A 23,146-nucleotide genomic window follows, 5' to 3' on the forward strand; every position below is an offset into this window, starting at 1 on the left:
CCCTCTTATATTCCTGGTAGTTAATCAAAATGTCAAAGTAGGAATTTTAAATAATTTAAAAATAGACATTCTATTTTAACTAAAACATATAAATGTACATTTATTCACTTCTATTTTAGTAGAACAATTAAAGCTTTTCTTTAAGCAAAGGTCCACCAGTTGTAAATTTGTATTTTCTTATTTGCTCAAACCATACCTATAATATACGATTTTCAATTTTAGTTCAGATGGTTGCAAGGCAATCTAATTGCAGAGTTCATACATATTTTGCCCAGTCTTTTATAATTGTCTTCTTTACATCAAATCAGGCAGTCAAAAGAAAATAATGCTAGTCTTTACTGCGTGTTTATTAGTACTTACAAGGCATTCTGCTTGTTTCTTATAGGGATAACTATTTTAAAACACTCATATTTTATTGATTTGAATAATATTTAATCAAATTATGGAAATTACGGTAACAAAAGTGATGTAAACAGGTTACGGAATAAAAATACTGACCCTTGGCAAATGTGCAGTTCTACCATCTGGATGTACCTGAAGACAGCCTACTAGTACTCACTGTGCTACAGAGAATGTTCAGTTCATTAATAAGTCATCATTAAGTAGAGATTGGTTAGGAGAACTTCTACTGTCATGCCTCTCTGAGCTATAATATGCTAGACTCTGTGGCAGGTCATTAAGCTTGGCCTCTTTGGATGAATTCACAGTCTAGTGAAGAAGATATGTAAAGTAATAATTAAACTAATTACAATATTAGTGCTACAGTAGAGAAATGTGTGTTACTGAAATGCCAGGGGTTCTGGTTAGGTCCTACTGCTTGCTGCACAGGAAATCAATCACTGAAACAATGATTATTGTCAGGGAAGAAAGCTTTATTGGGTGCTGCAGCTGAGGAGATAGGAGATCAGTCTCAAATCCATCCTCCTGACTGACTAAAATCGGGTTTGTAGAGCAGGGAAGAAATGTAACTACATAAGGAGAACAGGAATTAGGGAGGGGTATGGAAGAGGAGTTGGTCAACAGGAAGCAGGTGGTCAGTTAGGCAGTCATGATAGGTGAGGGGTGTGGCTTCTCTGTGTCCAGATAGTGATCTGGAAAGTTTCAGTTCCTTGATACTATCTAGGAGGCCCAATGGTTGGTTTCCTGAAAAAGGAACTCAGATAAGACAAATGTAACTTTCTCAAGTTTTAAGACTGGGAGAGTCAACTTCTATGTTTATTTAAAAGAAACCATAAACATCTGTTCTATAGGACAGCTGGGTCCATTTCATAGTTATCAGAGATCATGAAGGAAGTTTTGACTAACTTTATGGAGAGGGGAAGAATGGGGCCAGGTAAAAGACATTTGACCTGAATTCTGTGAGATGAATAAAATTTTGACCAAGTGAAGAGAAAGAAATCTGTTCTGGAAATATGAATTGAAGGTTCATAAACTCATGGAGAGATGTGAGAAGAGAAAGGAGTTGTGAAGTTTGTCCCACAGGAATCTCTAAGATACTAGGAATCCTGTTATACTTACTTTAAGAGAAGTATACAAGGAGTGTTGTGGAAGGACAGGGAAATGGAAAAGTTAATTTCAGCCAAGCATGTGGGTGGGTGGGTGGAGCATGTAGTGGATTGGGAAAGGCTCCCTGGAAGAGGTGACAGTTCAGCATTCATCATGCAGTAAACCATTTCAAGCAGGGCTGGTGGTATTGCCGAGTGCAGCCAGCCCCCGATTTTGATGTTTGGAGCAACCAGCTGAGGTTGTTGATGTGGATATACAATCTAGAAAATTTGGCTTGCCTGGTTGGTGGAAATTTTTCTTTAATCACATTCTGCTATAGGAAATGAAGAGGTTTGGGGAATTGACCAATCCTAAGTTTCTTCAGTCTAAGAAAAACTTCAAACTCGGACACTGAAAGGTGTGGAAAATCAGTGAGTCAGAGAGAGGAGAAGAATCTGGCATGTCACAGAAAGCGAGACATTTTTACTGCCCTACTTTGGATCCCATAAGCAGGGTGATTTGTTGAAAAGTAGCACATTCCCTGAAGAAGTAGGACACCTGGTAACCCTCATTTTAGTAGGGAGGCCAGATCTAGCTGTAGCCAGGTTAGTAAGTATTTTCTCCTTTTCCTTTGTGAAAAGCCCCCTCAGATCCAGTGTGGACTATCATTGCTCAGGAAATTCTATTAAGTTTAATCTTTGAAATCGCAGTAAGTGTAGCAATAACATAATTAAGGCACTCATCACTTGCCGTAAGCTACTTTATTTTGCTTTAGGATGATGAAGTGTTCTTCAAGTGCAGCTGGTGGAACCCACTTGTGCCGAATAATTAGTAATGATTTCAGTCAATCCTCAACCAACAAATCAAAAATTATTTTGCATCTATCTCGTAGTCCTTGGTGTTAAAAAAAAAAATGAGATAAAACAGATAAGTTTGTCTTTTTTTCTAGTGAAAGTTCCTTGTGAAGACTGTAGAGATTCATGAAGAAATTGAATAGGCTGTACATCCATTGCACATTAATGCCTATGCTAAAGGCATTTCATAGCAATTCTTAGGATTGATTTATTATTCTTCCAGGCTGTTTTGTAAATAGACTGTGAAGGCAAGGGCCTTGCATCCTTGGCATATATATGAGTGTGACTCTTGCTGTCTATCAGCATGGCCTGGGGGCAAGCCCTTGACCTCTTCAAGCCTCAGCTTTGTCATGTGGAAAATGAGTACAAGGATACTTGTTCGGTTTACCTCTTGGCATTGCTATTGAGATAGAACAACAAACAGTGCTTTGTAAACTACAAAGCACTGATCAAGCTAAATGTAGTAAGCCAAAATTTTCCATGATTTTCATTGTAGACATTATGATATAATGTCAGAAAATGTGCTGACATGTGGTATCAAGTGACATAAATAAGACTTAAAGTATTTTATTAATTTTCACATCTCTAACAGTATGAGACCTACTAGAGCTCTTTCCTAATGGCTCCATATTGGCAAAATATTTGAGTGAGCCATTAAGTTTGTACTGTGAGTATATGTTTTACATTAAGTTTAGCCTGAGAACTTTAATAGATTTTTAAAAAGACTTCAGGAGACTTCAGTGGCAAGTCTTGAAGATGCTGCCCCAAGGAAAATGTGGCTCTGGGAAATTGAGCAAAGAAGAAGCCTCTTAGAGCACCAGTGCTGACATAAAGGCACAGGGTCCCAAAGGTGATGGTGATGCAGTAAACAGACACATTCTCTGCAGGGGGAAAAAAAAAGGCAAAATCATGAAGGCTGTGGAAACATTAGTCTGGAATGAGATTCAGTGAAATGGCTGCACAACATAGTCAAGCTAAGGACAGGCAAGGGGGCGACTTGGGTTAGGTGACCAGAGGGTTCATGGGGGACACTTTTGAGAAGCACCATTTGCCATGCTTATAAGTGGGATGGATAAGCCTGTATTTATAGATCTCCTGGTTAAGACAAAATTTAAGTATCATCTTATTATGGTTGAAGGAAGAAAACAAAAATCATATGAAAAATTGAAGAAAAAAGAATTCAAGTCATCTATATTAGCTAAAACTTCTTAATTGTAACAGAAACTACCGAGGTATAGAACAGTAGTTTTCGAAGTGTGGTCCACGGATCAGTAGCAAGGACATGACCTGGAAACTTAGAGATTCAAATGATTAAGCACCACCTCAAAACTGAATCAGAAATTCTCAAGAGAGGGTCCGGTAATTCATGTTTTAACAAGCTTTCCAAGTGGAGTAAATAACCATGGGGATTTTAGGTATTTGCATTTATTCACTAAAAAATTTTTAAAATGGCATCTATTATGAGCCAGATGCTATTCTGGAAACTGGCGGTAAAACAGTGACAAAGATGGACAAAGAGCCTGCCCTCATGGAGTGAACATTCCAGTCTGGGAACAAAACAGTGAACAAATAAATAGTGCATTGTAAAGTGGTGATAAATGCCTAGCATGAATACAAGTTAGGCAGGATAAGGAGATAGAGTGTTTGATACTGCTACTTTAGAATATGGTCAAAGAAGACCTCTCTAGGAGGTGGCATTGAGCTCAACCTCAGCAAAATGAGGGGCAAGGCCATTTTAAAGAGAGAAGTGAGTTCGCTGGGCCAAAATAGGAATTTAACAGGAACAGGAGCATGTGTGTGATACCTGGCTGAATTCTTTCTGGCTTCTGACCTCTACTTCTCTCCATGTGTCTGACTCATTCCTCTTTCTCTGCAGATGACGGGCAGTTTTCTCTTCCACAGGAAAGGTACAAACTATTATCAGCTATATGAACACTCTGACTTGGTTCTAGTTTAAAACTCCCAAGAAATAATGCTGATTTTCCAAGACACTCCTCTGCTCAAAACTCTCCACTAGCTTTGCACTTCATTGAGAGTAAAAACTCCACAAAGCCTGGCCTCCTGTTACCTGTCAGACCGATTCTCCCCATCACATACTCTACTTCAGCCATCTGGGCTTCCTTCAGTTTTTCCAGGTCTTGTACTCCAAGGTTTCTACTCACACATAACCTTTGCATTTCTTCACCCTTCTGCCTGGAACAATTTTCTTCCACATACCTGCTTAACTCACTCCCTTCTTGTCTTCAGGCTGTTACTCAGATGGCACTTTTCTGCAAGAGATCTTCCTGAAATCTAGGAAATTGCAGCTCCCATATCCTTCCATATACTGTTTCCCCATGAGCACTTATCAGTATGAAATATACTAGGCATTTCAGTGGTTTTGCTTATTGCTTATTTCTCTTTCACCAGAATTTAAACTCTATAAAGACATAGATTTTTATCTGTTCTGTTCACTGATTTATCACCAGCTCCTAGAACAACATATTCCATACAGCAGGTTATTAATAAATATTTGATGAATGAATGAATGGATGACAAGGAGTACAGGATAATTTTCTTTAAAACCTGTGAAATGAAGTTGGAGTTTGTGGTAGAAATTATAAGACAATAAGAAGACTTTGTTACAACAGGGTGAAATAAAAAACATTTTGAATTGATGACCATAGGACACAAGATTTCAGTCTTATTCTGCAATTGAATGGCCTTGAGGAAGCCACAGAAACTTTGTAGGGCTCTACTTTGTCATCTATAATAGGGAGAAGGTAGTAGAAGTAGACCTGATTGGAGAGGCAGGAGAAGACTAAACAATATCTGCAGTGCTTCCAGCTCCCACTCATACTCGATGATGTCGTGTCTAGAGACTAAGACCAGGTATGTGGACCAGAGTTTTTTATTATCTATGGTGGAAATCTATTTTAAATTACTTGAGAAAAAAAACAGGTGGTGCATGTGTGTGTAGATTCACTTTGAGCTCTGCTCTAGGGCTGTGAGTTAGCATCTGAAGCACACAATTCAGAAGTGAGACTTCAAGCACTTCAAATATTTTTATATTAGCTTTTTGTTGGTACATGGCAAATTACCAGAAATATAGTGGCTTAAAACAACATACATTTGTTATCTCAGTTTCCATGGATTAGAAGACCATGCAGTGTTTGTTTAACTGGGCTCCCTGCTCAGGGTCTCACAAGCCTGCACTCAAGGTATTGGCCAAGGCTGGGGTCTTATCTGATGCTTGGGGTGCTCTTCAAAACTCATGTGGTTTTTGGCAAAATTCACTTTCTCGAATCCATAGACTTCATGGTGGCTTGCTTATTCAAAGCCAACTGGAGAATCTCTTTGAGTTTCTTCTTTCAGTGAAGCCCTGGACCCTCTTCTTAATGGGTTACCTGATTAGGCTAGGCTCACTCGGGATAAACTCTCTCTTGATTAACTTAAAGTCAAATAATTAAGGACCTTAATTACATATGCACGCTTTCTTCACTTTTGCCATACAAAATAGCCCAGTCTTAGGAGTGACATCCCCTCGCCTTTGCCATATTCTATTCATAAGAAGCAAGTTGTATGTATTGTTCCCACTCAAGAGAAGGGAATTATATACATGGTCATGGTTCATGGGGGTCATCTTAGAATTCTACCTGTTGCATAATAGAGGGCATGGTAATTATAATAGACATATGGAATAAGTTTCCATTTTGGAAATTACAAGTATTCAGATTATTTAGTTGACAGGAGAGATTTTATAAGCCCTACTTACTCCTCCTGCATTAAGGACATATAGAATCTGCTAGCCCAGCTGCTCAATACTTTTGAGGCAGTTAGTACACAGAGTCAAAGCATCATCGGTCCTTGTCTCCCATTTCACTGGGGCCTCCACTGGCTAAGTGACTGTATGGTTGCCTGGTCCTGTTGTTTGTTGGTTGCATCTGCCACAGCCTGAACTTTCCTTTTCCTTTTCCCTTTCCCTTTTCCTTTCTTTTCTTTTCACCATTTTTGAACTTGACTGAAATGCATGAACATTGCTTATGAGGTAAATATCAGAGTGACTGACAACAGAGAGTGAGACCTCCTCAGATTTACAATGTCTATTTTGTGCCTGTTTGTAAACAAATGTGGAAGGTTCAGCAGAATTTAGTCTGAGACTTGCTTTTATAGAACAGAACATTTGATAGTGAAATTGTAGGCGAACAGACCATAGCTACTGTCTATCTCTAATCCCAGGTGACCATGATTATTTACCAAAATATTGACAAGCAAAATTGGCTTAGTTTAGCTTATCTGAGACAGAAACCGTTGAGGTACAATGTAAATTGTACATTGTTAGATGCTTAAGGTTGGCCACAAATACTAGACTGATAGGTTAACAGTTAAATCACAAACTTATATTGCAATCAGTGAAACTTAAGAGGAATGACAAAGATGTTGGAAAAAAATATATTCTGGAAGAAAATTTTAGGTTTGACAGTCTACCTCTTCATTCAACATTCTAAATATACTGTTGAAAAAGTCAACCTACAAATTACAACTTTTTATTTATTTATTTTTTTTTTTTGAGACAGGGTCTTGCTCTGTCACCCAAGCTGGAGTGTAGTGGTGCTGTCTCAGCTCACTGTAGCCTCTGCCTCCTGAGCTCAAGCGATTCTCCCATGTCAGCCTCTGAGTAGCTGAAACTACAGGTGTGCACCACTGCGCCCAGCTAATTTTTGTATTTTTATAGAGGCAGGGTTTCCCTTTGTTGCCTGGGCTGGTCTTCAACTTTCGAGCTCAAGCATTCTGCCCGCCTTGACCTTCCAAAGTGCTGGGATTACAGGTGTGAGCCACCACTCCCAGCCTAAGCATATAACTTGATATAGTTGTCAAGTGATTAACTTGTTTCAGTTTCTTCGGGAGTGGGTCTTAACTCATCTGAAATCCTTAATATCTTTTGGGAGAATAATTGACTAGACCACTCTTAGCCAACTTTACTTAATTCTATCTGTGGTAATGATCCTGGAGTCATATACATGAAAGTTTAATGAGGACTTTATGGTATTTGATACCATGTTGAAAAGGAAACATAAAATTCTTCTAATAAAACTATCCAATTAAAATGCTTATTTTTTAAAATGAGCTGCACTTTACTAATTGGATATATTGTAAGTAAGTTTGTTAGGAAAATTCACCCTGCTCCAGAATCCACTGGCTTAAAATTCCCTAATTGGATTGGAAAATAAACCAAACAAACCAACAGGAAGATAAATATTACCTATATTTTGAGTCAGTTCTGTCTTGAATTCATCAAAACCAAAGGTACTAATATCTGTGTTTATGCTGTTCTTAGGGTTTCTGTTTTTTGTTTGCTGTGTTTTGTGGTTGTTAATTAACTGAGCATTCCTTCAATCTCTAAATTTCTTAAAAATGTCAAGTGTGTCTTGTGACCACCATCAGCTGCAAACACAGCATCAACTTACCAAAACAGAGTCTTTGGTGATTAATCCATAATGACAGGGCTGTTCTCCCGACTGATTAAATTCATTATCAAGCAGCCAGAGGTAGAGAGCTCTCCATGGAAGATTTATTACTCTGGATTTACCTTTCTAGTTTATACTGATGAAGCTAGCTTTGGTAAATAAGGAAGATGAAAATATAAGGGGCTCCTTTTTAGTGGATAATGACGAGTACTTTTAAAAATGGCTAGTCTGTATTTTCAGTGTCTCAATTCTTAAAAAAAGTCCTTAAACATATGTCATCTTTGGTCATTCACAAAGCAGTTGAAATGGTTTATTATCACCATGTGGGATCAGCCTCTAGAATAATCTTCTAGAGGCTGTATCAGGCCAGGCTGATACAGCCTGTGTGTATATCAGGCCTGAGTGTGTGTCAGGCCAGGCTGGGAAAGTTATTGTTCTTATTCTGTCTGCCACCATCACCTTGGTTCACTTTATCACCAACAAAGCTGGATTTGGGTAATAACTTACTAAATGGTTTCTTTACCTAGTTCTTTCCTTTACAGGCCTATTCAGGGGCAGGTTAATTTCCCTTGCTGTAATCAAGTCACCTCTATGCAAAATGTACAGTATATAATTCCAAATACATACATATATATACACACACACACCTGAATAGCCTTAAGTCCTTTCCATATATAAATCATTTTTATTCATTTCATCTTTTCTTTTTTAAATTTTGTTTTTGTTTTTGTTTTTAATATAAATATATATATAAATACAGAGACAGGATCTCCCCATATTTCCCGGGCTGGTCTGGAACTCCTGGGCTCAAGGAACCCACCTGCCTTGGCCTTCCAAAGTGCTGTGATTACAGAGATGAGCCACTGTGCCTGGCCTTATTCCGTCTTTTCTTTAAAGTTTTCCTGTTCACTTGAGCACAAAGTGACTTCCCTCTTCTCATGAGCTGTATGACTTTTGGCTTTAAAGAGCTCTTTCTGTAACTTAACATTTTTTCCTGGATGTGTGGTTTTAATCCTCAGTGGATTTGTGTGTGCTCTGAGGGTGGAAAAGTCCAAACTTTATCTCATTGCGTCCTGTGTTTCACACTGGGTCAGGCAAGGAGTGTATCTGATACCTCTTCTCAGATTTCTTGAGAAGAGCACGTGAATTTATTTGCTCTATCAAGTTGCCTTCTAGTCCATTTTATGCACACTTGTTTGGAAGATATCTGAAAGAGAATACCTAAACCTATTGTTTTTGGTGCACTGTCAGGGAATATGGAGCACAAATGGCAAAAGATGGGGGAATGGAGGGTGCAGATGCATACAGTGAAATTCAGTACTCTCATGCCACCTGCCATTAAGCCTTACATGAATATTTTGTTTATCTACTGTTTGTTTGTAGGAAGGAAAAAGTGGGAATTCTGAGCCTCAGATCCAACTGTGCTATTTGGCTAAGTTACTCAAGTTCTCTCAGCCTTCATTTCCTTATGTGTAAATTAGATAAATTAGTACTATTCCACTGGATTGTTCGGCAGGCTAAATAGGGTTATGTAAGTAAAAAAACTTGAAAAATGCCTAGCTTAAAATAGATACTCAAGAGACCTTAGTCCCCACCTCCCACAACTGTAAATTAGTCTTGTGGTCATTTTAGGGGGAAGGGGAAAGAGGGTGACTATAACTTTTTATTTAAGTCATTATTCACATCGGCATTGAATTATAGGCTGTAAATTTTGAACATGGGAGATTTAATCACAACTGTGATGATCTATTTTTGAAGAGTCATGCTTCTGCTGAGATTGACCCTGGCAGAGGACCTGTGGGTGGAAAGTAGGTGTAAATCATTCAAGACAGTTTTGTATATTAGTAAAGAGATAGAATCACATACCCAGAGATAAATTTAATTTTGCAATTGACATTCACTCTTTTGTAAGCCACTTTTAATATTACAACAACACAAAACCTGGTAAGAATAGCCTTTTAAAGAGACATCCTTCAAGGCAAAAAATACTAATTTTGATGATTATAAACATTTTAACATTTCTGGACTTCTTTCTTCAATTTTTGGCTAGGGACATAGTTTGAATTTTTTTTTCCCTTTAAGTTGGTTGGGTACATTTTGACGGGGATTGCAAGGCTGCTGTTGGTATTTTGTAAGAATTTATTTTTTTCCTTTGTATTCCCATAATACCTCTCTTGATAAACCATCAAGGATTTCTCTTCTATTCATTCACTAGTAGAGTGAGGCAATTTGCTATCCCTCCCTATGTTAAGACCAAAGCCAGAGATAATGACTTTCCACTGTTACACTGGAGACATGAGTCAAACAACAAAATACCATGGTATAAGCGATGGCTTATTAACTACAGGGGAGGAAGTATCTTCTGCAAGATTCCCTAGAACCCAAACTTAGTCTGGAAGTGTCTTCAACATGGAAAGAATGCAGGAAAATGTTGCAATTTCCAAGAATAGTTGAATACTTTCAAGAAACAGTCTTTCTAGCCTAAAGGCCAAAAGAAGTAGAGAAAGGAGAAAAAAGAAAGAAGTCAACCACAAGAAATGTTAATATTGCTTGCCTTCATGGGGCGGTCAAGCCCACAGAATATGGAATCCAGTTGTTTTTGATGTTTGCCATGGTAGTATTATCTATGAAGAAAAATCCTCAGCATGACAGTGAGATTTCCTAAAGGGAGAGGAGTTTGTGGCTTCCACTTAAAAAGGAAAGTGTCACGTGTACTTGTGTAAAGTTGATTAATGTTTCTTGTAAATTTTGCCAAGGTTAACAGATCTCTGTGGTAGAACACACATACACCAATTTAAGAGACACAGCAACTGGGTGTTTATTTTTTCTCCCCCTCTTCTTTTCTTTTTCTTCCCCTTAGGATTTCTGTGACCATATATAGCCATGGCATCAGTTTACATTCTGGAGGATTAAAGTTTTCTGTTTAGATTCTTAGAGGAAAGTCTAGGGTTGAATGTGATTATTATAAATATTTCTTGATTTCTGGTAGCAAGCTATCTAATCTTTCCTGCATTAAGAGGGGTTTATCATAATTTTCTTCTTTTCAAATTACTTGGCCTTTGCAGCTGTCCCTTGGAAAAGCATTTCATTTGCTCCAAAGAGAATAAACAATGCTTATAAATTAAGTCATGGGTAGGATGTTACATCCCAGTTCCATGTACGAATATAGTCCTGGTTTTTTGTCTCAGTGTCTGGCCCAGGAGACCAACTGGGGACCTGGTTCTGTTGTAAAACCGTGTTGTCTGGCTGCAGGGCTGCTGCCACAGCAACAAGAATCAGTGATGTCACAGCCTCAGAATCTGCCTGCCAGAGATCGGGTTTCCAGAGGATATGATCAACTCTTTCTGCTGGGAGACAATTTTGCACATCCCATCTCAAAGACAGTTTAAACCTTTGTTCTCTCTTGTTTCCTCTTTAAACATATGTGTCTCTGTTCTATCTCCAAAATCAGATAAAATCTCATAATAGCAAGAGCTAGGATTTATTGAGCATTCACTATGTGCAAGTTGACTATGTATTGTGCTTTACCTTCATTAGCCTATTCAGTCCTCACAAAAACCCTAAGAGGTAGAAGATACTAACATCTTCTGTGTTTTAAGAGTGAGGACCCTGAGCCTTGGTAACATTGTAGTCAAGCTTTGCTAGACATCAAAGCCTATGTTCACAATGAGAAACTACTGATTTTCCCTGTCAGATCCATGAGAGTCAACAGGACTGCCCCTGGCCTCTGCCTAACACCATTTTCTCCCCCTTCTTACCTAAAGTCCACCCTATTTCTGAAGCTGTAGTGTATATTTGAAAGGCAACAATGAAGGGATTTAACTTGAGCAATTTGCTTCTACTTTATCAAAATCTTAACCCCTACAATGAAAGGAAAATGTGAGCCTGTACTAAATCTAGACTTTCCTGTGAACACCTGAAATGAATGCACACAGGGATCATTCCAGGGGCTGGGCCAGGGACCACCAATATCATACTAAGAAATCCTGGAACCTTAGGCATTATTTTGCTAGAAAAGATCCCTTCTAGTTTTTGTCCCCATGTAGCAAAACCTTTCTGAAAGTAAGAGAGACAGCCTCTTAGGTACCCCAAGTCAGAAAATGAAATGTAGGTGGTCTTTATAGAAATGAATGTCTAGGGGTACCTTCAAATAGCAACTAGTGTACTAAGTCATGCTAAATAAAATGCACTGACCTTGGCATCATGAGCTTTGGGGTTTACTTTCTCAGTGTCTCCAGTTACTTCAATAAAGCTTCAATTTCTTTATTTGTAAAATGGAAATGATAATAGTAATACAGTATTAGTAATGCTGATAAGTAAGAATACAGGTATGAAAGTGCTTTATAAATTGTAAAATACTGGAGTTGGTATTAGTTTCATGAGATACTGACTCAAGAATACAGTAGAGGCTTTCTTTGCTTTTTTGTAATATATTTATTGAATTAGTGTCATTTGTCAATTTAACATATTTTATAATTCATTATTCAAGTTAAATATAGTTTTGGCAGAAAGCTCAAGTCATTCTGATAAGAATAAGATATCTAAGAAATGCAATTTTTTCCAGGATGTTTTGTTAGATGCAAGGATAGTTTAGCCTGTCAATTACATGAGAAAAAGCAAAGTCACTTTAAAACAACACTAGGAAAGTGAGGCCAACACACAAGTCTGAGGCAAGATGAAGGGGAAAAGAGAAAAGAGGCACCAGAGAGCCTTTGCTATATAAGAAGTTGGGGAGAAGGTGGTGTGGGTGCTGGAAGAAAAGTTGGAAATGTAAATTGATTCCCTAGGGATCTGGTGTCCTGTACCCTGTTTAGTTTCTAGAAAAATGTCTGAGCTCTCAGAACTCACCAACTGAGGTTATGGTTCTAGAAGAAATTCTGTAAGGGTGATCACTCCTGCCCACGCAACGAATGACTCACCAACAAGCGTACAGAAATGAGACCTTTTTCCTTAATTTTAACTGGTATTCTGTGTTGAATCTGTTGCCTAGATTATCTAGAATTTACACATGTGAAGCTATTAAAATGCCATGTCTCCCTGTATTGTGTTTGCTAAGACTAACAGCAATATATAAGATTTTACAGTTATCTCAACTTCTCTCCATCTTCTGTGGTCTTTATTTTATAGATCTTCATCTTTACAGAAATATTACAAAGATATTAAAAACAAAGAATAAATTTTGAATTATGTCTTCAGTGTATTTAAGCAGTTTTTTTATTTTTTTTTTTGGTTTTTTTTCTTTTCTACACCAGCAGTGGTCATAGGAAATTCTTTTTCATGGTGTTCTGCTCTCAGAATTGGCTGTCAGGCCCAACCACAGATGATTCCTCAGTTGGCTTTGGCCAATGGTTCAACAATTTAACTGGAAAGACATTTACAAGATCTGCTAAAGAAAATCCAGTTTACTTGCCAGAATGTTGCTCCCTGCATACTCCATGGTATTGGTACTAACAAGTATTGAAATGGCTGATAGACATAGATGGACAGGACATTAGAGCTGGCTAATCCACAACCCAATAAGCATTATTTAAACAACTAAGATTTGACTGGAGTACAGTAAAACATCCACAGACAACAGGTGGATGAAAAACAGACAGAACTCTTAACATTAGCAATGCTAAATCTATTCATTTTCTCTTAGAGTGGAATTCTTGAAGTTCATGCATGTTAACAAGAGAGATTCTGTGCTGATACTTGTTTCCAACTTAATGCTTTATGTATCCCGCTAATGGTTTTCATATCCCTTAACACTGAGGTTGCAGACACACTAGAAACAACCAGCTCAGATGATGACGAGGTGAAAGTGGTAAGAAATGCAATAATAGTTTGCAAAAATTTTCTCCTATTCTGTAGGTTGTCTCTTTACGCTGTTGACAGTTTCTTTTGCCTTGCAGAAGCTCTTTAGTTTAATTAGATCCCATTTGTCAATTTTTGCTTTTGTTGCAATTCTTTTGGCATCTTTGTCATTATATCTTTGCCCCAGCCTGTGTCCTTAATGTTATTGCCTAGGTTGTCTCCTAAAGTTTTTAATAGTTTGGGGTTTTACATTTAAGTCTTTAATCCATCTTGAGTTAGTTTCTTTGTATGGTGAAAGAAAGGGGTCCAGTTTCAATCTCCTGCATACAGCTAGCCAGTTATCCCAGCACAATTGATTGAGTAAGGAATTATTTTCTCACTGCTCTTTTTGTCAGGTTTGTCAAAGGGCAGATGGTTGTGGGTGTGTGGTCTTATTTCTGGGTTCTCTATTCTGTTTTATTGGTCTTTATGTCTATTTTTGTACCAGTACCATGTTGTTTTGGTTACTGTCACCCTGTAGTATGGTTTGAAGTCAGGCACACAGAGGGGAACAACACATATTGGGTGGGAGGAAAGAGAGGATCAGAAAAAAATGACTAACAGGTACTAGGCTTAACCTGGGTTTTGAAATAATCTGTACAACAAACCCCCATGACACAAGTTTACCTGTGTAACAAACCTACACTTGTACCACTGAACTTAAAAGTTTTTAAAAAACACAGTAATTGAAAATATTTATCAATTTTAATAAGAGGAAGATAATTCTGTTTTTTTAAATAAAATTAGTAAATCCCAATTCTTGTAAATAAGAAGTGGTAAATCCCAGTTCCTCCCAATAAAATTTACATACAAAACATTAAACAGATAACTGAAAGACTTAGGGGTTCAGAAGAAACTAAAATAGGTTCATTAAAACTCCATGTTGAAATGAATTTATTTTTATTTTTGGTAGGGTTACTAAAGAAATAACTTTGTTTAAAAATTTAATTTTTGCAAAAGCGTTGAGAAAATCTTTTATGATATTATTGTAAATAAAAAGGGAGCCTATGGCCTAGATGTTGAAATGAATTTTCTGTAGTTAGACATCCACAAATGTTTTGATAACTGGTTCACCATCAAACCATGAGTGGTCCTTAGAAAAAGTGTTAGGGATTTATCGTTAGTGTCTTCAACGTTTTTATCAATGATTAAAAGAAGCAACAAGATAACTGCTTAATCAGAGCTGCAGATCACAAAAAGTTGGGAGGAATATGTAAATGTGCATGATAGACTAAAAATTCAACATGTTCTTAACAGGCTGAAACACTTGACCTAAACCAAAGGTTTAAGATTCAGTGGGGAGAAATATGAAGGACTGAATTTAAGTTTTTGAAAAATACCAAGTGTCCTGTAAAGATATGGAAGACCTGGCATGCTACCAGTTTTTGTGAACAAGATGTGGGGGGTTGTGTTGTCTTCAGTCTTCATGTGAGTCAGTGGTGTTATGTGGCTGTGAACAAAGCTAGTGTAATCCTAGACTGCATTTTAACAGAAGGGGTGTATTCAGATCCTGAGATGTTATTGTCTCACTACATGTTGTACTGGATAGGCCACAGCTTGAGTATTAGATTCCATTTTGGACCCACATGTTCAAATTTCATTGACAGTCTGGAGGCATCTAGATGAGATGGCGAACAATTATGGCGGAGCAGCACACACTGATGACACATGTACGTTTGTCTCACTTGAGAGTGGGTTGTCGGTTTTCAATAGGGCAAGGAAAATACTTACTGTATAGTTTGGTACATTGTGTTTCTATTGGAAGAAACAGCTTACCAATACTTATTATAAAAGAGCAGAGGAGGAACAAATATAGGTGACTTAGTCAGGGAAAAAAGGGATGTGTGTAGCGATACCATGGATGCAGAGGGTGCAGCAAAGATCAGCGAAGTGTTAGAATATTATAGCACAATGGATGTAAAGGTGTCAGTCAGTCAGTGTCAGGGAATTCCAGGTTGACCAGGGAACACAGGCAGAAAAAGATTCTGAACTATAGACTCAGTATTTGATGTCTAGGAGACAAATGGAAGCAGAGACTAGGAGGCAGAACAAGGATGCCATCTGTCTGATTAAGCAAGAGTTAGTATGAATCCTTTGCAAAGTGACAGCTTGTCTTTGGGGATCAGCACACTGGCAGGTTGGGGGCTGGCCTCTCTAGGAAGATCTTATGACTCTTTGGTTTTTATGAAAAATCCCTATGAAATCACCCAGAACCTCAGTAATTCATTTTTTTGACAACCACACCCTCAAAACTTTAAAAATCAGATGCTGAAGGTTAATCTCAGGTGGAATTTTAAGATGCTTGCTTTTAATATACCGAACCTAAAACTAAAGATGAAATCCTGTTCAGAGGATGTTGGATTGATTCAACTTGTTAGTTGCTGCATGGGATTGCTGCCACATTCTCTTTTTTAAATTTCTTGGCGATGGCAAAATATCCATAAAATGTAAAGTATATTTTCATCAACATTTTCAAATGGCATTTGTGAAAAAAAAAAGCATAAGAATACTCAGAAATAACATTGTAGGGAGATCATATCTCTGTATGGAACAGAGATAGTAAAGAAGGTACTGGAGTTAAAGGGACAAAAAAAGACCAAATTTTTGGTCTGTGTTTTCCTCCAAACCATCTAAATGACCTTGAGCGAGTTATATAATCCTCTTTAAGCCTGTTGCCTCCTCTATAAAATGAGGATAATTGCATCTACACAACAGCCTATTTGTGAGGATAAAGTTAGAGAACAAACATGGTAATTAGCATTTATTTCACACCTTATAATTTATAAAGCATTTCTGACATATTATTCCATTTGTTCCTCACGATAGCCTTGTCAGGCAGCTATCATTATTGTGGGTTTTATATTCTTATTTTTCTGGTGAAGTAACTTCTTCCAAGATCACACATTGGCAAAACTGAGATTCGTTTAACATATACCACATTAACACTTATTTTGTGACTACCATGTGTCAGCACTATTTTAGCAAGCACTAGCAACTGTAACATAATAAAACTTAATAATGTTAAAAAGTTAACATTGTTGAGTGCATACTATATGTTGCTCTAAGTACTCATGTGTATTAGCCCATTTGACAGTGCCCTTATGAGGTGGGTGCTCTTATTATCCCCATTTTACAAATAGAGAATGTAGAGATAAAGGAAGCATATTCATCACCAGTTTTCAGGTAGCTCATAATGTACAGAAGAAGAATGAAGCCCTAGTTCTCTGGATCCAAATTTTTTTATTCTTAATCTTAAAAATGATTTTTTTTTTCAGACAGGGTCTTGCTTTGTCACACAGGTTAGAGTGCAGTGGTGCAATTATAGCTCATTGAAGCTTTGAACTCCTGGGCTTAATCAGTCCTGCTGCAGCCTCCCTCGTGGCTGGGACTACAGGCATGCACCATCATGCATATATATATTTAATTTTTTGTAGAGATGAGATCTTACCGTATTGCCCAGTTTGGTCCCGGCCTCAAGCAATCCTCCCACTTCAGTTTCCCAAAGTGCTTAGATTATAGGTGCTCGCCACTATACCTGGCCAAATAAGCAAGTTTTAGACTGACAAGTTAAATGCAGATGAATGACATGTTTGTGTGTGTAAATGTAGGTATAGACAGGTCATCAACCAAACAGAAAACCTGACCCATGCCTTCTGCATAAGAAAATATTTCTGAAGAAAACTTCCAAATGGGATTCAGAGCCCCTCACCTTGCCTCCAAACATAGTGATTCTTGAGCGGTGCTGTTACTTCTAAGAGTACAGAAGGTATAGATTGTTAGGTGAAAAGTGAAATGGGCAGTTAATTATTTCTCTGTTATACGTGAATACCAAATATTCGGATAATTGTAAACACATAAATCACTGATTTTATTTTCCACAGGTTATTTAGATGTTTGGATGTGTAAAGATATAGCCCTGAAGCAAATGCACAATAAATTAAGTATAAAAATATGATATGTCAATGTATAGCTGATAGAAGGACCACCAAATTCTATGGTAGAAAGTCTGAATTCTTGTCCCACTTTCATTTTTTTTTTGGTTTAGTCATATGTAAAATGTGGGTATAATATCTTCCCTGCCTACCCTGTGGTTTTCAGAGGTTCAAATAAGGTAAAGCATTTATATACACTCTAAAAATGGTAAAGTACCATAAATAACTCATGGAGAACATGGCCAGTGTGGGCCAGTCCCAGAGAGGCATCAGGGTTGAAAGAATACATGCCATGCAATACAATAATACCATAAAATAACTCAGTTCTTTACTTGATTTCTTGATTAGAGAGACATGTGCCCCAGCAACAAATCTTAAAATCCCTCTTTTTGTCTTCCATCTGTTATCTGCACACACTCCAAAGCTGTTCCCTGTCATTTCTCAAAAAAAAAAATTAAAAGAAAAAAAAATTGCAGCACTTTCACTTTCTTATCCTCATCACTGTATTCTTTTCTCCTAACTTTCTGTTTAAAAATAATTCAAGAACTGGGCTGGCAAGTAAGGGCTTTCCAGGAGGGCAGGCGTCTGTTTAATGAGCAGTGGGAAAGAAAGGCTGAAAATGGAGTTAAATTTTTTCTCATTAAATATTAGTAAATGAATGGATATAGTAGTACTAACAGCTGGTACATTTCTCATCTGCCGAACAAAAGGAATCTGTTTATCTGAGGGTGGAAAAATAAAATTGAAAGTATTTTGTGAAGACATGTGAACAGAGCAAAATAATCGCCTGGGGAGAGAACAAAAAAAAAGGATTCAATTTTACTAGATTGTAAAGTTTTCATAGAAATCTTCTAATTGTTTTTTTTTTTACTTGCCATACTATCCAGCTTACTGTATTTACATTTTTAATGAATCAATAAAGTGTATTACCCTAAACATACACACACACAAACACACACACAAACTCGTAGTGATTGCACAATTCCAGTGAGTTTGAAATGTTGGAAACTTGATGGCTTAAGAGCTATTTTTCTTCTAAATTGTTTTGTTTCTCTACATTCCCATCAGTTAATTCATATACTGAGCATTGAGAAAATAATATCAGCTGATATGTTTTTATATGTTTTGTTTTGATTATCTGATACTTCTTTAAAAATATCTGAAAAGTGTGCTATACTAAGAGCAAATACTTATCAGGCAGTTGCACATTTTTACTATCCTATTGAAAGAAAATAAAAGCTTTTTAATTAAAAATTGGCTATAGTGATATGAGTACAGAGGTAACATGGTGAAAAAACATCCAGGGTTATTCTGATTAGCCCTTTTTTTAGACTACTTACATTGTGCTTTCATTTTTTTCTCCCCGAAGTCACAGGCACACATGTAAATGCCACTAAATAAATAAATAAATAAACCTCCCGTGGAAAAACGTCTTGCATAAGTCAACAAGCAAATAATGTGACTGTTCAGAGTCAATCAGCCTTAAAGAAATGAATGTTATAACTCAGGGCCCAAATACAATGCTGTATTTGCGTCAGTAGGCACAGTCCTCATAACAACTGGTTATTAATCATCTAAGCAAGGCGATGTCATTATTACCTGCCACAAAGGGGCAAATTTGAAGGAAGTCTTTTGCTCTGATGGGCTTATTTGCATGCATATTTTAAGAAACATATTGTCTGTGGTATAAATAAATAACTACTGAACAACTGATATAATGATAAGGCATGGTTTTTTGAGTTACTGCTTCAGGGTAGCTTGGGATTTAATAATAATGATAGCTTTTGTTTTTGGGATTTAATAATAATGATAGCTTTTGTTTTTAATCATTTACCATGTGCCAGTTTATTTCTCATTGATCATCTCTAATCTTCACAAGTGCTCCACAAGTGAGTTCGGAGGTCTGTTTTGTAGCTTACTTGCATTTACAGCACATAGTTTAGTAGTGACACAAAATAACTGTTTAAGTAAATGTTAGTGCTATCATCATCATCATCATCATCATCCCTGCAGTGATTCTTTTAGAAACCACTTCAGAAAAAGGGAAAGGAAGCACTTTGTGTTATCAGTTGTTTCTTAGTCTTTTGTCAATGAGCTTTAACTTTAAATTAAAAAAATAAAGCATGTTGAATGAATCTTATCTCTGAGCTTAACTTATATGGTGAAAAATGATTATAAGACTCATCTAATACCAACCTTCAGTAGTAAAACCTTTTTCATTCCTCTAGATCAGATGTACAAATTTGATACAAAAGAGTTGTAAGCTGTAGTCCTGAATGAAAGCAGTACCTTCTAGGGGTGGTGGGGAAATGATTATGGATATTTATGGGGACATGTTATGGTCATACTAGGGACTGAGGAGGAACAGAAGGGACATTTAGTCAGGACTAAGGGGCTAGATAAACTGTATTGCATGGGGTAGTCTCAAATAACAAAAAATTTCTTTGAGTTCTAGGTCACTCTGAGCATTCCCAAGAAATCCCCAGAAGTACAAGTTCAGTTTATAATTATGAGAACACAGAATTTAACTTGTACAAAAAGATGTAGTTTTTACAATGTTTTAATTTGTACTAAATGTTTGAGGGATGCAACTATGATGTAAATTGAGGAAAGATTATACCTTATTTGGTTTATAAACTTACCAAAATTTATTCCCAATTTTGGAATATTATACCCACCCAAGGCAACAACATTTTGTGATATTTGAGTCACCAAGACAACACCTCTGTATTAATTTGCAACTGTAATTGTCACATGAAGATATATCATTTTTATTAACATAGTGCATTATTAATGATTAAATGGTAAGTTGTGTAGCATTTTAAAATATTTTGAATTTGCTACCCTATATATTAAAAAATAGTAGCACAATGATACATTCTTTCTTCCTTTCTTCATTTTGATAGTTGGTAATTTGTCTTGCAAGTGTTATTCCTACTTTAAATTGAGATTATTTACCTGTATACCTTTTTAAGTACAAATAAATCTGGGCTGTCATTATTTATGCTAACACTGGTTTTGTTTCCCTGGAATCTATCTATCTAAGTTTTTTTTCTTTTTTTCTTTTTCCATTTTCCAGTACCTATTAGACAGAATGGCTTTCAATTTTTTCTCTTACTTCCAAACTTAGTCTTTATAAGAAGATGTAGGCCAGGCGCAGTGGCTCATTACTGTAATCCCAGCACTATGGGAGGCTGAGGCAAGTGGATTACTTGAGTCCAGGAGTTCGAGACCAGCCTGGCCAACATGGTGAAACCCCATCTCTACTAAAAATACAAAGATTAGCAGGGCATGGTGGTGCATGCCTGTAATCCCAGCTACTCAGGAGATTGAGTCAGGAGAATCACTTGAACCCGGAGGCAGAGGTTGCAGACAGATTGTGCCACTGCACTCCAGCCTGGGAAACAGAGCAAGACTCTGTCTCCAAAAAAAAAAAAAAAAAAAAAAGGAAAGAAAAGATATAAACATCTGACTATTTAGCATAATTATTATTGAAAAATTATGCATTTCAGTGCATAATATTCTGTTGTAAATGAATTTATTTCTCATTTATATTAGAATTTGGGCAGAGGCAATCCCCTTCCTACCCGATACGTGTGGCCACTTACCACATAGGGCATTTGGTCTACGTCTGTGTGTTCCCAGTGACTGCAGATGACATCATTCAGTAGAGAAGCATCGTGCTGCTCTTAGTTTATAGGCAGTGAGGTACCCTACAGATTAGATCACCTCATAATGAGGTCTTGATTGCACTTCAGATTGTCTTGATGGGGCACCAGATGAGGTCCCTTTGTATGAAATGGCCAAATACTGAACATGTTCTCAAGTGTTTACAATAATATTAAGACTATTCCAAAAAAAAAAGGTTCCTTCAGGAACTCTACTAATGTGCATAACAATTTTAAAGTATTGGAAGAAGTGAAGTGTTCATATATAGACCCACATGTGCCCAACTGATCTTCCAAATCATAGCAATAAGCCCTCTTACATATCACAATTGAAAACTTGTAAGTAATTTGACACTCGAAGTAACCGGCACACATCAAATGCCTAGATGTCTGGTTGTAACCATCCTGTTCATTATGTGAACTCCTAGCAAGCACTGATTGCCTAGTGTGCTTAGAGAGTATCTTAGCCATTAAACTCCATTCATGAACAAGAGTCTCTTGAATTCACTGTTAACACCCGACTGCCACGGTTTCTGCTGTTGGGAAATCTTCAACTTACTAAGTCCATTGCTTCACCTCTTTTCTCTACTCTATCTGATGTCACCATAGACAAATGATAGCTTCCTGCTAGTGGACATTTAAAGACTCAGGGTAAATTTGCTCTTTTCATGGAATGAGATCCACACGAGATCTACAGGCTCTTTTTGTGCTCATTTTACTCTGACTCTCCAAATGTCTGACTCACAATTTATCCTTGAATGATTTCCTAGATTTACAAGGAGGTGCCCTGATAAACCACAACACTGTGTGGCCCCAGGAGAGGGTGCTGGACCAATGGCAAGAGGGCAGACCTTGCCCTAATGCTAGGGAGATCTTTGTAAGAACTAGAGTCTCATGGAGTAGTGGGCTCTGTCTCATAGTGGTTGAGAGTGTGATGCAGATTCTAAAATTAGGTTCCTTGGGTTTGTTGCCTTTACAGCTCTGTGACCTTGGGCAAGTGACTCAACCTCTGTATGCCTCAGCTCTGTGTACCTCAGTTTCCCAGTGTCTAAAATGAGAGAAATCATAGTATCTATCCTGTAGGGTTGCTGAGAATGAGGCATAAATAATACAAGCAAAATGCTTAGAACAGGCTGGCACACAGTACGTTCTCAGGAAGTGTTAACTGTTCTTGTTATTCTATAAGGTAGAGGATAACCACCTGTCACAGATAAAGGGCTCTTATATAAATACCTGTTAGCCTAACCACATATAAATATATAAACTATGCCTAATTCTATTTTTAAAAAGCTTTAACTTAAATGTACTTGCTATCCAATATATTAAAAAACAAATGGTAGCATGATGATCCCAAATTTAGATAAGCAAGGTTGGCACTTGGCTCTACCTCTTGGGAGCTGTTTTAACCTTTATTTACGGAGTGCCTAGCATATGCTGGACAGTGTGCTGGGCATTACGAAGAGAGTAGAGGGGCAAAATAAAAATGGTTTCTGTCTTCATGGAACTTCAATCAATTTTGAGCCTCATTTTACTTACCTCTAAAATGGGGATAGTAACATGACCTTGTAAGGTTTTTGGGATGATTAAATAAACACATAAAACTTCTGGCACATGCTAGTGGACACTAAAGAAACATTCTCTTTCTTTTCCATTTCAAGAGCAGCCCTACCACAGACTCTTGCACAGTCGTTACTCATTATGTATCTGTTTTTTTTTTTTAAGTTAAACTCTGGGTAAAAGATATTTAAAACCAGAATGCAGATTTTTGATGAGATGTTGATTTTTAATGAAGCCTACCTGGAAAGCTGCAGCAGCAATATTTTATCCTATGTAAAGCACACACTTGCTTCTTACTTTGTACCCCTACTGCACTGAATCCATGCCTCTGTTATAGGACTTACATTGTATATTTCCATATACTCTTT

At 37.2% G+C, this 23,146-nt stretch overlaps 1 protein-coding gene and 1 pseudogene across 22 annotated transcripts in view; both read left to right on the plus strand.

The window, feature by feature from the left end:
• Positions 1–23,146, plus strand: part of SLC8A1 (solute carrier family 8 member A1) — a 414,612-nt gene that overhangs the window by 128,879 nt on the left and 262,587 nt on the right. The window lies entirely within an intron of this gene.
• LOC134756798 (peptidyl-prolyl cis-trans isomerase NIMA-interacting 4-like) overlaps positions 1–23,146 on the plus strand; it is a 73,938-nt pseudogene continuing 50,792 nt past the window's right edge.

The sequence above is a fragment of the Gorilla gorilla genome, chromosome 12, assembly GCF_029281585.2.
Source record: "Gorilla gorilla gorilla isolate KB3781 chromosome 12, NHGRI_mGorGor1-v2.1_pri, whole genome shotgun sequence".
NCBI classification, from domain to species: domain Eukaryota; kingdom Metazoa; phylum Chordata; class Mammalia; order Primates; family Hominidae; genus Gorilla; species Gorilla gorilla.